Below are 16,001 nucleotides of genomic sequence, written 5' to 3' on the forward strand. Positions count from 1 at the left end.
AGCATATTTCACTTTTTGAATGCAAAATTGCTGGAAAAATTAGCAGACATAGTGTTGCGTTTGGAGAGCCCCTGATATGCCTAAACAGTGGAAACACCCCACAAATGATGCTATTTTAGAAACTAGAGCCCTTTGGAAACTTATCTAGATGTTTAATGACCTTCTTGAAATCGCAGGTGCTTCACAGAACTTTAAGCGGTGAAAATAAAAAAAGATCACATTTTTCCAACAAAATCTTTTTTAGCTGCAAATTTTGTAGTTTCACAAGGGCAAAAGGAGAAAATGGACCAAAATTTTGTTGAGTAAATTCTGCTGAGTTCACTGACACCCCATATGTGGTTGAAAACTACTTTGGAGGCCAGTGCAAATTTTGGAAAGGAAGTAGAGCTATGTTACAGTGCAGATTTTACTGCACTTGTTTGAGGGTGCCATGCTACATTGGCAGAGCCCCTGAAATGTCAGAACAGGGGACCCCCCATAAGTGACCCAATTTTACCAATTAAACCTCTCAATGAATTCATCTAGGGATGCAGTGATTATATTGACACCACAGGTGCATCACAGACTTTATACCATTGGGCAGTGAAGAAAAAAAAATACTTTATAACCACCAAGATATTGTGTAAGCCCCAAATTTTCCTTTTTTATCCTGGGAAATGGGTAAAAATGGCAACAAAATTTGTCCCAAAATTTCTGCTGAATGTAGAAATACCCCATATGTGACTGTACAGTACTACTTAGCCATACGGAGAGACTCAGGAGGGATGGAGCGCTACTTGCCTCCTGGAACATTTTCCTAGACTAGTTTAAGGATTCCATATAAATGGCCCCTAAGTGCTAGAAAAGCAGAATCACCCCTGAAGTGACCCTGTTTTGGAAATTATAATCTGAGAATTTATCTACAGATGTAGTGATGATTTTGACTCCAGGGGTGTTTTCCAGACACAAGCAGCAGTGGATGTTGCTGGGTGAAAATTTCAAACTGCCGTTGTAGTGACAAATGCGGTGCAGTCACCAGTACATTATGCCCAGCTCATGCTTCTGGATACACGCACCTGTAAATTAGGTTGGCTCTCATCACTACAGAAATGCCAAACATGTGGGCGCCAAATGTGGTTTAAGCACACTGGGGCTCAGAAGGGAGGGGGACATTTAGATTTGGGAGCAGAGAATTTGCTGAATTTTTGGGGGGAGCGAGGAGCCATTTAGCTTTTCCAGAGCCTTTGTGCTACCAGTAAGATGGAAGCCCCCTATATTTCCATAAACAGATGACAGACCTGAGTGATGACTTGCTTTTTTTGTGGATTGAGTTGAAGCTTTTATTGGGAACATTATACCTAACGTTTGGGATCACATTTATCCGGCGTTCTATGCTGAGCACTTTAGTGTTTCCATCTAAATCTCTGAGTGACATGACAGATGAAACTCCTGATGGATCCATTCACTATAATGAGGCAGCAGAGTTACTCTGGACTCTGTCTGGCCTATGTTCAGCGGTGTCCATTTCAGAAGTGCACAAAACTGTGGCTAACAACACTATTAAGCAATTCTAGAAAGACAGATGTTAAGTGTCGGGTTTCTTTCCCTGCACAGGAGGAATCCCGAGCCTTGCCTTCTGCGGTGTCCCATTCTTTCTCAACTGCAGAGGAGGCTGCTCAGCAGAGATGTTTATCCCGGCATCTTGCCCAGGCTAGTACTGTCGGTTTAGTTGCTGCTGCCATCCCTGGTCCAGCTATTGCATTCCACACTAGCCAGCAGCGAGCAGCTTCTGGGACCAAGTCCGTCTTTCAGTGCACTGAGCATGCCAGTGGGACGACTTCTCATTGGACGTCGGAGGTCACTTGCTGCTCCAATTGGACAACAAGGAAGGTCCTGGAAGGTTGCAACGGTAAAAGCCTCACATTGCCGCCTGGCCATGCACTTGTATAGAATTATGTACTTGTTTGTAAGATGATGGATGCATGTGTCTGGTGTAGAGTTGAGCGATACCATCCGATACTTCAAAGTATCGTATCGGATGGTATCGGCCGATCTTTAAAAAAAGTATCGGTATCGCCGATTCCGATACCGGAAGTCCCATTCAAGTCTATGGGACTTCCGGTATCGGAATAAGAAAAACCCTTTCCTGCCCTTGTACAGCCTCTCTGGGGTCTGTACGGGCCTTTCGGGGGGCTGTGCCGGCCTGCCAGGGGGTCTGTGCAGGCTCCGGTGGTCTGTGCCGGCCTGCCGGGGGGCTGTGCAGGCTCCGGGGGGCTGTGCCGGCCTGCCGGGGGGCTGTGCCGGCCTGCCAGGGGGTCTGTGCAGGCTCCGGTGGTCTGTGCCGGCCTGCCGGTGGTCTGTGCAGGCTCCGGGGGGCTGTGCCGGCCTGCCGGGGGGCTGTGCCGGCCTGCCGGGGGGCTGTGCCGGCCTGCCGGTGGTCTGTGCAGGCTCCGGGGGTCTGTGCAGGCATCGTCCGATGGGACTACAAGTCCCATCGGGCGATGCCTGCTACCATGACAGTGATTGACACATTAGCCAATGATGGGACAGTAGTAGTCCCATCATCCGGCTAATGTGTTAAATGTAAAAAAAAAAAAATAAAAAAATTACATGCTACATTCATACTACATACTACATACATGCTACATTCATACTACATATATACTACATACATGCTACATTCATACTACATACTACATACATGCTACATTCATACTACATATATACTACATACATGCTACATTCATACTACATACTACATACATGCTACATTCATACTACATGCAACATACATACTACATATATACTACATGCATGCTACATATATACTACATACATACTACATATATACTACATACATGCTACATACATACTACATATATACTACATGCATGCTACATATATACTACATGCTACATACATACCACATACATACTACATACATACTACATATATACTACATGCATGCTACATACATACTACATGCTACATGCATGCTACATACTACATACATGCTACATATATACTACATACATACTACATATATACTACATGCATGCTACATATATACTACATGCATGCTACATACATACTACATACATACTACATGCTACATACATACCACATATATACTACATACATACAATACATTCATACAATACATACATAGACATACAGTACATATAACATAGAGTAACATACTTACCAATACTTGTCACATTGTTCCCCGAAGCCATTGTCGTCTACGGAATAAATATTAACATAACAAACCACAAAAATACTCACCCACGATCCGAAGCAGTCCACGAGTGTGTCCCACGACGATCTTGGGTAGAGAACTGCAGCATCAGCTGATGCTGCCGTTCTCTACGGGCTGCAGGAATCCAATGACGGAAGGTAGGTATCCTTCCGCACTGTATTCCTCCGCCACTTAAAAAAAAAAAAAGTCCCTAGTCTCACTTTATGCCATTGCTGTGTGGGAATTTCCCACACAGCAATGGCATAAAGTGAGACTAGGGACTTTTTTTTTTTTAAGTGGCGGAGGAATACAGTGCGGAAGGATACCTACCTTCCGTCATTGGATTCCTGCAGCCCGTAGAGAACGGCAGCATCATCTGATGCTGCAGTTCTCTACCCAAGATCGTCGTGGGACACACTCGTGGACTGCTTCGGATCGTGGGTGAGTATTTTTGTGGTTTGTTATGTTAATATTTATTCCGGAAAGACAATGGCTTCGGGGAACAATGTGACAAGTATTGGTAAGTATGTTACTCTATGTTATATGTACTGTATGTCTATGTATGTATTGTATGAATGTATTGTATGTATGTAGTATATATGTGGTATGTATGTAGCATGTAGTATGTATGTAGTATGTATGTAGCATGCATGTAGCATGTATGTAGCATGCATGTAGTATATATGTAGTATGTATGTAGCATGCATGTAGTATATATGTAGCATGTATGTAGTATGTATGTGGTATGTATGTAGCATGTAGTATATATGTAGCATGCATGTAGTATATATGTAGTATGTATGTAGTATGTATGTAGCATGTATGTAGTATATATGTAGTATGTATGTAGTATATATGTAGCATGCATGTAGTATATATGTAGTATGTATGTAGTATATATGTAGCATGCATGTAGTATATATGTAGTATGTATGTAGTATATATGTAGCATGTATGTAGTATGTATGTAGCATGCATGTAGCATGTAGTATGTATGTAGCATGCATGTAGTATATATGTAGTATGTATGTAGCATGCATGTAGTATATATGTAGCATGCATGTAGTATGTATGTGGTATGTATGTAGCATGTAGTATATATGTAGCATGCATGTAGTATGTATGTAGTATGTATGTAGTATGTATGTAGCATGCAGTATGTATGTAGTATGTATGTAGTATATATGTAGTATGTATGTAGCATGCATGTAGTATGTATGTAGCATGTATGTAGTATGTATGTAGTATATATGTAGTATGTATGTAGCATGTAGTATGTATGTAGTATTTTTTTTTTTTTTTTTTAACATTTAACACATTAGCCGGATGATGGGACTACTACTGTCCCATCATTGGCTAATGTGTCAATCACTGTCATGGTAGCAGGCATCGCCCGATGGGACTTGTAGTCCCATCGGACGATGCTTGCACAGACCCCCGGACATCAGCACAGCCCCCCGGCAGGCCGGCACAGCCCCCCGGCAGGCCGGTACAGACCCCCACAGGGTGCACAGCCCCCCGGCAGGCCGGCACAGCCCCCCGGCAGGCCGGCAGAGACCCCGGGCAGTCCACACAGCCCCCCGGCAGGCCGGCACAGCCCCCCGGCAGGCCGGCAGAGACCCCCGGAAGGCCCGAAATGACGGCGCATCATGATGCGCACACACCGCGCATCATGATGACGTCAGGCCGTCAATCAACTGAACTTCCGATTCCGATGCCGAATTCCGATATTGAAAAAATATCGGAAGTCGGTATCGGAATTCCGATACAGCAAGTATCGGCCGATACCCGATACTTGCGGTATCGGAATGCTCAACACTAGTCTGGTGACTGACTACTTATGATTCCCTCCCTTTGGTTGTGCATGTTATAGGGTTATCAGAGATAGTCAGCGCCTAGTAGTGGCATTGCCTATTTGCAACAGTGCGCCCAGTTCTCTGCACACGCGTTAGCACCAGATTGTGCCATCCGGCACAAGGCACGACTATACCGCATTCACAGCAGTCTCTGTCAGAGCGGCGCCATGTGCTATTAGGGCGCTTTCTAGTCCTAAGCTTAGGATGTTGTTGTGAGTTCATTTTCCCCTTCACCATTGAGGTCTGATGAACTCCCTCTTCTGGTGAAGGAAGGTAGTGAGGCTGATTACCAAGCACCTGAGCAGGATGATGATGACTGGTGTAGTGTCGTGATGTCGGCGATAAAGAATTCAGAGAGGTACCCTGATGTCCTAGTGCTTGGCTGCCAGGCCGTGCTTTTTCTTTCTTCCTTACTTCCTCCTTCCTCTCCACGTCCTTCCCCCGACTCCTCCTCTCCCCTACATCACTGTTACTAGGCAAAGAATGCAAACAAGGGCAACAGCCCACAAACAACAGGAGATGTGACAACATCACAACTGGGTGACTGGAATTGCTGATTGGATATAAGGCAGTTGACGCCCTTCTGCCTTGCTGGTGATTTCTCAGAGGGATTCTAGGAGACCAGTCTGATTCCTGCTCTTCAAAAGCTAAGTTTTCTGCTCTGCTTTTTGCATTTGTGTTTTGGTTTTGTTTTTCCTTGTTTTTTCTGGATTTCTGCCATTCCCTGCTGGGGTGAGCTGAATTCCTTTTTGCTCTGTCTTCAGAAAATTCCTGAGTACTGATATAGTCTTTTTGAAGCCTAGCGTCTTCAGGGCTTTTTTCCCTATCAGTCTGTTGGCTCTTGTTTTGATAGGGTTTTGGCGGATTGCAGACAGCAGCTTTTCTATCCTGTCCTATTTAGTTAGCTTGGGCCCATCATTTGCTCAGCCTCTCTTTCTATCTGTGTGAGTGTTTTTTCATCTTGCTTCACCGTCATTATACGTTGGGGGCTGCCTATTGCTTTGGGGTCTGCTCTGGGGCAGTTTAGATTTCCCTTTCTGTCTTTAGGCTATTTAGTTCTCCGGCTGTGATCGAGGGGTCTAGGGCACGGTAGGAACCCCCACGGCTACTGCTAGTTGTTGTTGATAGGTTCAGGGGCCTGCAATCCGATAGCTGCCAACTTCTCTGGTTTTCTGAACTTAGCTAGTATTTCTGTTTTTGCCTCCTATGGTGACTCATTCATAACAGGATGGTTAGTGGTGTCCGCCAGAGCGGCGCTGCATGCACTTCTTGTGGTTAAAACTTAGTTGCTTTTTCTGGCACTGCGGTTGTGGCACCAAATGCTAGTGGGTCTAGAGGGACTCTAACCCTGTGTCCTTGGGGCTTGGCCCTGTGACCAATATACTAGCGCTCTCCCTGTGGTACTGCGGTCTTGTGAAGCAACAGGGTTTGCCTTATACACACCGGGTGAGGTTAACCCGTGTGTGTTTGTTATACCACCATCTTGTTTCTGCCATTACCTGGCAGCAGGTAACATCTCTGCACCGTGGACTCCGGGCTGCTAACGGACTTCGTCTTTACTATAATATTATTTGGTGCGTTCCGCAAGCCCATAACAACAGACACCGCCAGATCACAGGTCAGATGGCATCCACAGTGCCTCCATTTGCCTCACTATAGGAAATCTTCCCTTGGGAGTTCTGTCTGAAGCACATATTTCAGAGATTTACATGGAAACCATGCTGTAAGCGCTCAGTGCAAAGCACAGGATAAATGTGCACCCAACCTTATTGCGATCTTTGGAAGGCAGAATAAAAAAATCAACAGCATGCTAATAATTAGATTTATTTGATTTTTATGTCATTCTCGTGCCGTATAAGTGATTAGGCGACTTTATTCTTCCGGTCAGTGAAATTACAAACCAGAGTAATATCTGGTTTTTATGTCTGGCTGCTGTCACACACGAAAAGATGTTTTTTATTGCGAAAACTAGTCTTTGCATCACCATATTTTGAGAGCTATAATTTTTCCATGTTTCAGCCGACAGAGTCATGTGAGGGCTTGTTTTTGCAGGAAAAGTTGATGTTTTTAATGGTGCCATTTTGGGCACATGACAATTTTTGCTTGCTTTCTATTCTGATTTTTGGGAGACAGAATGACAGAATGAGCAAAAACAGGCAATTCAGGAATTTTTTTTTTTCTTTTACCGTTCTGCTTGAGGTAAAATTGGTAAGGTAGCTTTATTCTTTGGGTCAGTACGATTACAGTGATACCTCATTTATATCTTTTTTATGACTTTTTTGGTGCTTTTACACAATAAAAACTATTTTATAGAAGAAAAAATATTTTTGCAGTGCTTTACTGAGGGTTACAACTTTTTTATTTTTCTGCTGATGGAACTGTATAGTGGTTTGTTTTTTGCAGGACAAGATGTCATTTTCAGAGGTACCATTTTTATTTACATGTGTCTTTTTGATCGTGTTTTATTGCACTTTTTGTTTGGCAGTATGATGATAAAACATTGTTTTTGGCCTCTTTTATTTATTTTATTTTTTACTGTGTTCACTGAAGGGGTTAAACTAGTGGGACATTACATAAAGGTATTTACTGAAAAAACATTTCTTTCTTTTTATTTTTCTTTAAGATTTTTAAAAAATATTTTTACACTTTTTTTTTACATTTTTACATTGCCCATCCTTGGGACATCACTGTACAACTTAAGATCACAGATCTGATACTCTGCACTGCTTCTGCACTACAGAGTGTCACATCAGGATCTGACAGGTGCTCACAAGCCACCTTCCCTGCAGTACCCGGAAAGTCCCCGCTGCCTTCTTGGAGCCGGGGATCTCCATGGAGAGCAACAGGACAATGCTATCGAATCTTGTTGTTCTGATGGAAAATCATTGCCTATACATTGCTCCTTTGTGTCGCTGTCACAAGGGGTTAATGCCCGCAATTGGTGCTAGCTCCGAGTGTGGGCATTGCTGCAGGATGTCAGCTCTGTGTGAGAGTTCCCGCAGAGCAGTTTAGGTACGACGCATGTCGGGAAGGGGTTAATTTTATTTTTGGTTTAACCAAAGAAAATGAAGTGACTTGTTGTTCTGTACCTTACATATTTTTATGTATTCTCAATTGCTTTTTTCCAGTAATCTTATTAACTCTTGAAAGCTTTATGTCTCTTCCTTCTTTAAAAAGATCAGCACAAAATACTGATGTTCTCATTATACAATGTGATCATTGCAAAGTTCTTATTCAAACCACATAAATGTAGGTCAGGGCAAGCAGAATCACAGTTTCTGTCTTATTAATAAAAAAAACAGAAATTCACAGAGTTCAGTCAAAAAGAGCATCAGGTAGCTGTAACCTACACAAAATTGAATCTAAATCATGAACGTCTTATATCATCCCTTCAATTTTATCTTGATAGACAAATAAGGAAAAGGTTTGCAATGGATCAGTTTGGAGCTACAAGAAGTACAATATTATATAGCGATACAGCAATTTTAGTTTATTTTTTATTCTAATTTACTGTATCAGAGTGCTGATATTATTATTACAGTCAAATGGTCAGAGAAAAATGAATTAAATATGACAAGAAGCAAAAGCCTACAGTGGTTGAAGCAAGGAGCAAACAGCTACTCCTAGAAACTTTTAATATAAGCAACACAGAATACAGGCTAAAAAGATATATCATGAAGACCTTATCATAAAACAGAAGTTAATTTCATTTTACTACTTTGCTTTTAACTGATAGATGCATTTTTGTGGCCTAGTAAGCTGCACCAATTTCCAATAAAAAATAGCTTTTATTTGTAAAGAAATGGTGCTTTATAGGAGAAAGATTTTTAGTTATTAAACGGAAAAAGATTTTTACTTATTAAACAGTATGTTGACAATGTGAACATGGTAATTATTAAAATAATTATACATATATAGAAAGGTACAACAAGAAAACACAGTGACAGATTTGCAAAAATACTCTGCAATAAAAAATGGCAGTAATCAGCAAGTGCTGGATAACAAATACAGGGTATTTAGTCGATACGTTTTTTGCGCAAAAAAATGTACACCAAGCTGCTCCACCACGTCAAGGTAACCCCTATTGAAGCAGAATATATACAGTTGTGGCCAAAAGTATTGACACCCTGCAATTTTGTCGTAATACTGTTTCTTCCAGAAAATGATTGCAAACACAAATTCTTTGGTATTATTATCTTCATTTAACTTGTCTTAAATGAAAAAACACAAAAGAGAATGAAGCAAAAAGCAAAACATTGATCGTTTCACACAAAACTCCAAAAATGGGCCAGACAAAATTATTGGCACCCTCAGCCTAATACTTGGTTGCACAACCTTTAGCCAAAATAACTGCGACCAACCGCTTCCGGTAACCATCAATGAGTTTCTTACAATGCTCTGCTGGAATTTTAGACCATTCTTCTTTGGCAAACTGCTCCAGGTCCCTGATATTAGAAGGGTGCCTTCTCCAAAATGCCATTTTTAGATCTCTCCACAGGTGTTCTATGGGATTCAGGTCTGGACTCATTGCTGTACACCTTAGAAGTCTCCAGTGCTTTCTCTAAAACCATTTTCTAGTGCTTTTTGAAGTGTGTTTTGGGTTATTGTCCTGCTGGAAGACCCATGACCTCTGAGGGAGACCCAGCTTTCTCACACTGGGCCCTACATTATGCTGCAAAATTTGTTGGTAGTCTTCAGACTTCATAATGCCATGCACACGGTCAAGCAGTCCAGTGCCAGAGGCAGCAAAGCAACCCCAAAACATCAGGGAACCTATGCCATGTTTGACTGTAGGGACAGTGTTTTTTTCTTTGAATGCCTCTTTTTTTCTCCTGTAAACTCTGTTGATGCTTTTGCCCAAAAAGCTCTACTTTTGTCTCATCTGACCAGAAAACATTCTTCCAAAACGTTTTAGGCTTTTTCAGGTAAGTTTTGGCAAACTCCAGCCTGGCTTTTTTATGTCTCGGGGTAAGAAGTGGGGTCTTCCTGGGTCTCCTACCATACAGTCCCTTTTTAATCAGACGCCGACGGATAGTACGGGTTGACACTGTTGTACCCTCGGACTGCAGGGCAGCTTGAACTTGTTTGGATGTTAATCGAGGTTCTTTATCCAACATCCGCACAATCCTGCGTTGAAATCTCTTGTCAATTTTTCTTTTCCGTCCACATCTAGGGAGGTTAGCCACAGTGCCATGGGCTTTAAACTTCTTGATGACACTGCGCACGGTAGACACAGGAACATTCAGGTCTTTGGAGATGGACTTGTAGCCTTGAGATTGCTCAGGCTACCTCACAATTTGGTTTCTCAAGTCCTCAGACAGTTCTTTGGTCTTCTTTCTTTTCTCCATGCTCAATGTGGTACACACAAGGACACAGGACAGAGGTTGAGTCAACTTTAGTCCATGTCAACTGGCTGCAAGTGTGATTTAGTTATTGCCAACACCTGTTAGGTGCCACAGGTAAGTTACAGGTGCTGTTAATTACACAAATTAGAGAAGCATCACATGATTTTTGAACAGTGCCAATACTTTTGTACACCCTCTTTTTTATGTTTGGTGTGGAATTATATCCAATTTGGCTTTAGGACAATTCTTTTTGTGTTTTTTCATTTAAGACAAATTAAATGAAGATAATAATGCCAAAGAATTTGTGTTTGCAATCATTTTCAGGAAGAAACTGAGTATTATCTGACAATTGCAGGGGTGTCAATACTTTTGGCCACAACTGTATATAGAAAGGTAACTTGTCACTAGAGATGAGCGACTTTGCCTTTTTTCAGGTCGAGTCGGGTTTCATGAAACCTGACTTTCGCAAAAGTCGGGTCGAATGAAATAAGCCGACTATAGGGAAAAGTCGGAGGCCGACTGAAACACAAAACCCAATGCAAGTCAATGGGGAGGCAAAGTCGGCAGGGAGTGGAAGACAGTAAACACACCTACAGTGCCCATTTCAATGCCAAAAACATCAATTCTTATAACTGAAGTTTGTCAACCTTAATTTACTTCCTAATAATAGTTACGCATTGAAAACTGGGTGTTATTTGGCTAAAGTTGTGGGGGGGTTGGGCTGGCTCCCGGTTTTCGTGTGCCCTGGGCCAAAGAGTGTCAGTGCGCCCCTTTAACACATACCACAATTTATGATGCTCCGATACACCACAGAAATATAGTACAATGACACATACTTCACTGCTTACATGACATGACTGATCTATTTTAAATTGTACAATAGCTCAAAAACAGGACAGTATATTACTCCATACAGTGTTATGGCCACCTCATTGTGTGCCATACAGAATTATGAGCCCCATATATTTCTCCATACCAAATAATTAGTCACATATAATGTTCCATACAGTAGCTGATGAGCTCCACATAATGCTCCATATATAATGGGCCCCATTTGTAATGCTCCAGTGTATAATGTGCCCCTTAGATGCTGTTCCAGTGTCTGATCTGCCCCATTTACATTGCTCCAGTACATGATGGGCCTCATGGATTCATGGATGATGCTCCAGTGTATGATGGGCTCCAATAATGCTCCATATATAATGGGCCCCATTTGTAAAGCTCTAGTGTATAATGTACCCCTTAGATGCTGCTCCAGTGTCTGATCTGCCCCATTTAAAATGCTCCAGTACATGATGGGCCTCATGCATGATGCTCCAGTGTATGATGGGCTCCAATAATGCTCCACATATAATGTGCCCCATTTGTAATGCTCCAGTGTATAATGGGCCACTTAGATGCTGCTCCAGTGTCTGATGTGTCCCATTTACTTTGCTCCACTACATGATGGGCCCAATTTTTAATTAACCCAGGCATGGTATGTGAAAAGAGCTCCATGGAGTAATCTGAGGAGTGTGCTTCCACATCCTTCACTTTTGGTGTGGGTGAAGGACACAAGGAAAGGGGTTGCTCCTGACCAGAAGCCTGCAGTTACGACTCAGTGCTTGCATTTTTTACAACTTCAGAGGAGAAGGCGATAGAGCTGGAGGCTGTTTCAGCAATGTAAGCCACAAACAGTTCCTGATACTCCGGCTTTAAAAGCAGTCTGCCTATTCCCAGAAAAGGGAGCCTTACAGGCCTTCCAGAGCTACACCATGACGCTGGCTCAACACCTCCTGCCTTAGCTACTATTGTGTTTTTGGCACTACCAGCCGATGCACCACCACTATCAGTACCAGGTGGCCCTCCACACCCACATCCACGTCCTCTTCCACCATACTTCCTCATGTTTTGGAAAATGGACCCAAAATACCAGCAGATATATGGTACTGTATCAGAAGCGTACAGCTCTATACAGTCTATGGATAACAGTAAATCTCCGTATATATTTCATGAGGCCTACACAGACACTTACAGGCTCAGTATGGATTACCCAATAAAATAACAAGTAGAAAAAGGGTACAGTATCACCAGATACAAGGTATATATAGTATAGTGTAAACATTCTGATTATCCATAAACATTTCAGGAGGCAGACACAAACGCTCTCAGGCCCAGTATGGATTACACAAGAATATTAAAAGCTGTAAATGGGTTATGTAACACAAGCGTACAGCTGTATACAGTGTTGGGGTAATCTTAAAGTTCCAAATATATTGCTGGAGTAACAGACAGACGTTTACAGGTTCATTATGGATTACACCAGAATCTAAATAGCTTAAAAGGTTACTGTATCAGAAGCGTTCTGCTGTATACAGTGTTGGCCAAATAGAAAATATCGGTATATATTTCCGCAGTCACCCTCAGATGCTCACTCAGTTTGGTTTTGACCATAATAAAAAATGTTGTAAAAAAGGTCCTGGATAACAAGATATCAAGTATATATATTTTAGGGTACAATTGAAATCTCCGTATAAATAGTTTAATTCAAAGAAAACACAGATGAACGGCACCAAGGCACTAATTTACCAGCAACTAGTCCAGGATCATTCACGGGCACACAGTATGCAACTCACTGCTAGGGATAACGGTGCTCTGCATCAGAAAAAACATGTAGAATTTTTAAACGGAGAAAAGATGTGGCACTCAACCAACTTGCAGTGCAGTGTTTCTTTATTCGACCACTAGGACTACTGGTATAGTAATTTTGACTACTTGCACTTTTTATTTCTCTTCTGTGACTACATTTTTCGGAATTCCGGCTTGAGACTCTGTGACTTTTCCTCAAATAGGATGTGAAAAAAGATTTTGTGACAATAAATAATTTTGGTGAAAAAATTGCTCGTTTTTTTTCAAAATTTACCTTTAACTACTAAAGGTAGTCATTTTGACTACCTACTATATTTTGCTGTCCTTTTGTCACTAAATGTTGCTGTAAAGTTTTGTGCATAATTTTTTCACTGTATCTTATTTACCCTGATGTTCATATAGATGTAGTTCAATTCAGATGTCAACTTTTCACATTTTCATTGTGTTACCTGGTTCTATTACTGTGTAATGCTGAACTGAAAAGAGCTTGTTTGTAATACTGTAGGCTCTTATCTTATGCTAAAGAAGGGAGGTGTTGTTTTTCTCTGGTCCTAGCAGTAGACAGTAGTCTGGATAGTAAGTTTACTTTCAGTTCAGCTGAAGAGACAAAGAGAACACATGCAGACATAAGAGCTCAAAAAACTCATACAAGTATATAGCAGATACAACATTTTATTGTCATATTATTCGATTATTTTGTACTGTATAGTGTGAAGCAGCAATTTTTTGTGGGGGAAAAACTATATTTGCATACAGCTTGATGTTATAGTTTACAGCTAGAAAGAATATTTGTTTATCTGCAAATGGGCAATGTGCAATGTGCAAGAATATAGCAATAATTAGAGTTGAGCGACTTTGGTCGGATCGGGTTTCATGAAACAAAATTTGTTTCAGATGAAACTGATCCGACTATGGCACAAAAAAGTCGGAGTTTCGTCCGAAACCCGACCCCAATGCAAGTCAATGGGAAATAAAAGTCGGCATTGAGCGGATGACATTCATCCACTCACTGCCGACTTTTATTACCCATTGATTTGCATTGGGGTCGGGTTACGGACGAAACTCCGCCTTTTTTTGCCATAGTCGGACCAGTTTCATCTGAAACAAATTTTGTTTCATGAAACCCGATCCGACCAAAGTCGCTCAACTGTAGCAATAATGCAATGTAATGGTTTATTTTTCTTTTGTTTATGATCAACCATGTTCACATGCAGTATAAATTAGTTAAATCATCAAGACTTTTATAGGTCCAGTCAAAAATGAACGAACATTATATTTGTATAGTGGTAGCGAACAGAACAGCAGGGATATGTTACTGGTGATTCTCACTGTATGCTGTGTTATATAAATATATACTGTATATATGTCCAGGACTACATCTTCAGATGTGATGCTTCAAAAAAAATTTTGCCAGATAAAAGAAAAATGCAAAAATAATAGATCTGTTGGCTATTGTATGACTTGCCGTAAGTCTTTGTGGGCAATGTACTATCGTAAATGAAAGACGATGCCTGAAATGCGAATCAACAAATGTTTAGAAGGTCAATTATGCTGTACTTTTTAAGAGGAGAAGGAAAATGTAGAATTGGAGCTGAAGCTCAATAAAACGTAATTATGAAGTACAACCGGTATCGATCCAACGGCCTTCTTCAGGTACTGAGGAGAAGGAGCACTGACTGACCTAGTAGTCTCTTTCTCTGCTTGTTGTTCTTGAGTTGTTGTTTATATGTGTGCACTTTAATAATAAATGATTGTAAAACGTCTATTATTGTTTTACTTGGTTTACTTTTATTATTTCCTGTAGAAAAATATGAAAAATCAGAAAGAAAATATTCCAAAGAATTACTGTTGGACCTCACAATAATAATACATTAAAAAAATAATATTAATAAATAACCACAAATGAAACTCTAAAAATAAACGAAAACAAGTCAGTAGTCAGAATGACTACATTCAGTAGTTCTAGGTGGGGTCACGAGTCCAGTAGTCCTAGTGTTAAAGGTCACACAATAAAGAACGGGCAAGTAACATGAGGAATGCGGGGAAAAAGCGGACGACAGCCGTTTCGCGTACACAGATGCTTCAACAGGTCCAGGTGTGTAATTACGTGATGTCATTTCCTTAAATAGGTCTGACTAACAACGAGTGAATATATAAAACCATGAATAAACATTTCTGATTAAAAACAAATAACATAATTACATCTTCATGCTGACTGAAGCAAAGATCATAAATAATTTTCTTTTTATCTTATCAAAGAGTCTTATTGCAAAAAAGTGGAAATATATAAATATACAAAATTCCTTACAGAAAGATAGACAAATCCAACCTATCATTCAGTCCTATTGGACCCTGTGCTTTTGATTTAATTATCCATCTGGCTTCATGTCTCATCAACAGTTTATTATGATTACCACCCTGTGGTGGAAATTTTACAATTTCTAAACCAGCAAAAGGTAATAATTCAGGGTTGGAATTGTTTTTCTTGCATATGCTTTATTAAGCGCAAAGACCCCTTTCCTGTACTAATAGAATGATAGTGTTCGCGGAATCTTGTTGCAAGTGGTCTAATAGTTTTTCCTATGTAAAAAAATAAACAAGGACAAAACAAAATATATACCACAAATTTACTTTTACACAAAATAAAATCTTTTACCCAATGCTGAACGGGTCCGATTTTTAGAGGATTAGAAGTCATATGTAAATGACAGTAATTGCAATTACCGCATTTAAAATTCCCTTTTGGTGATTTTTTTTGTAACCAGTCTTTATCAAGAGGTAGCAAACGATTATGTACTAGAAGATCAGCTATATTATTAGTGCATTTATATGCAAATTGCGGAGCCAGAGCACAAATTCCTCGCAAATCTTTATCAGAGCACAAAACATGCCAGTTTTTTCTGATAGCTCCATTGATAGGATTATACATACAGCTATGTTTAAAGCTAAAGAAAA

This window comes from Dendrobates tinctorius, unplaced genomic scaffold, assembly GCF_039654945.1.
Source record: "Dendrobates tinctorius isolate UK_male_01 unplaced genomic scaffold, ASM3965494v1 ptg000031l, whole genome shotgun sequence".
Classification (NCBI taxonomy): Eukaryota; Metazoa; Chordata; class Amphibia; order Anura; family Dendrobatidae; genus Dendrobates; species Dendrobates tinctorius.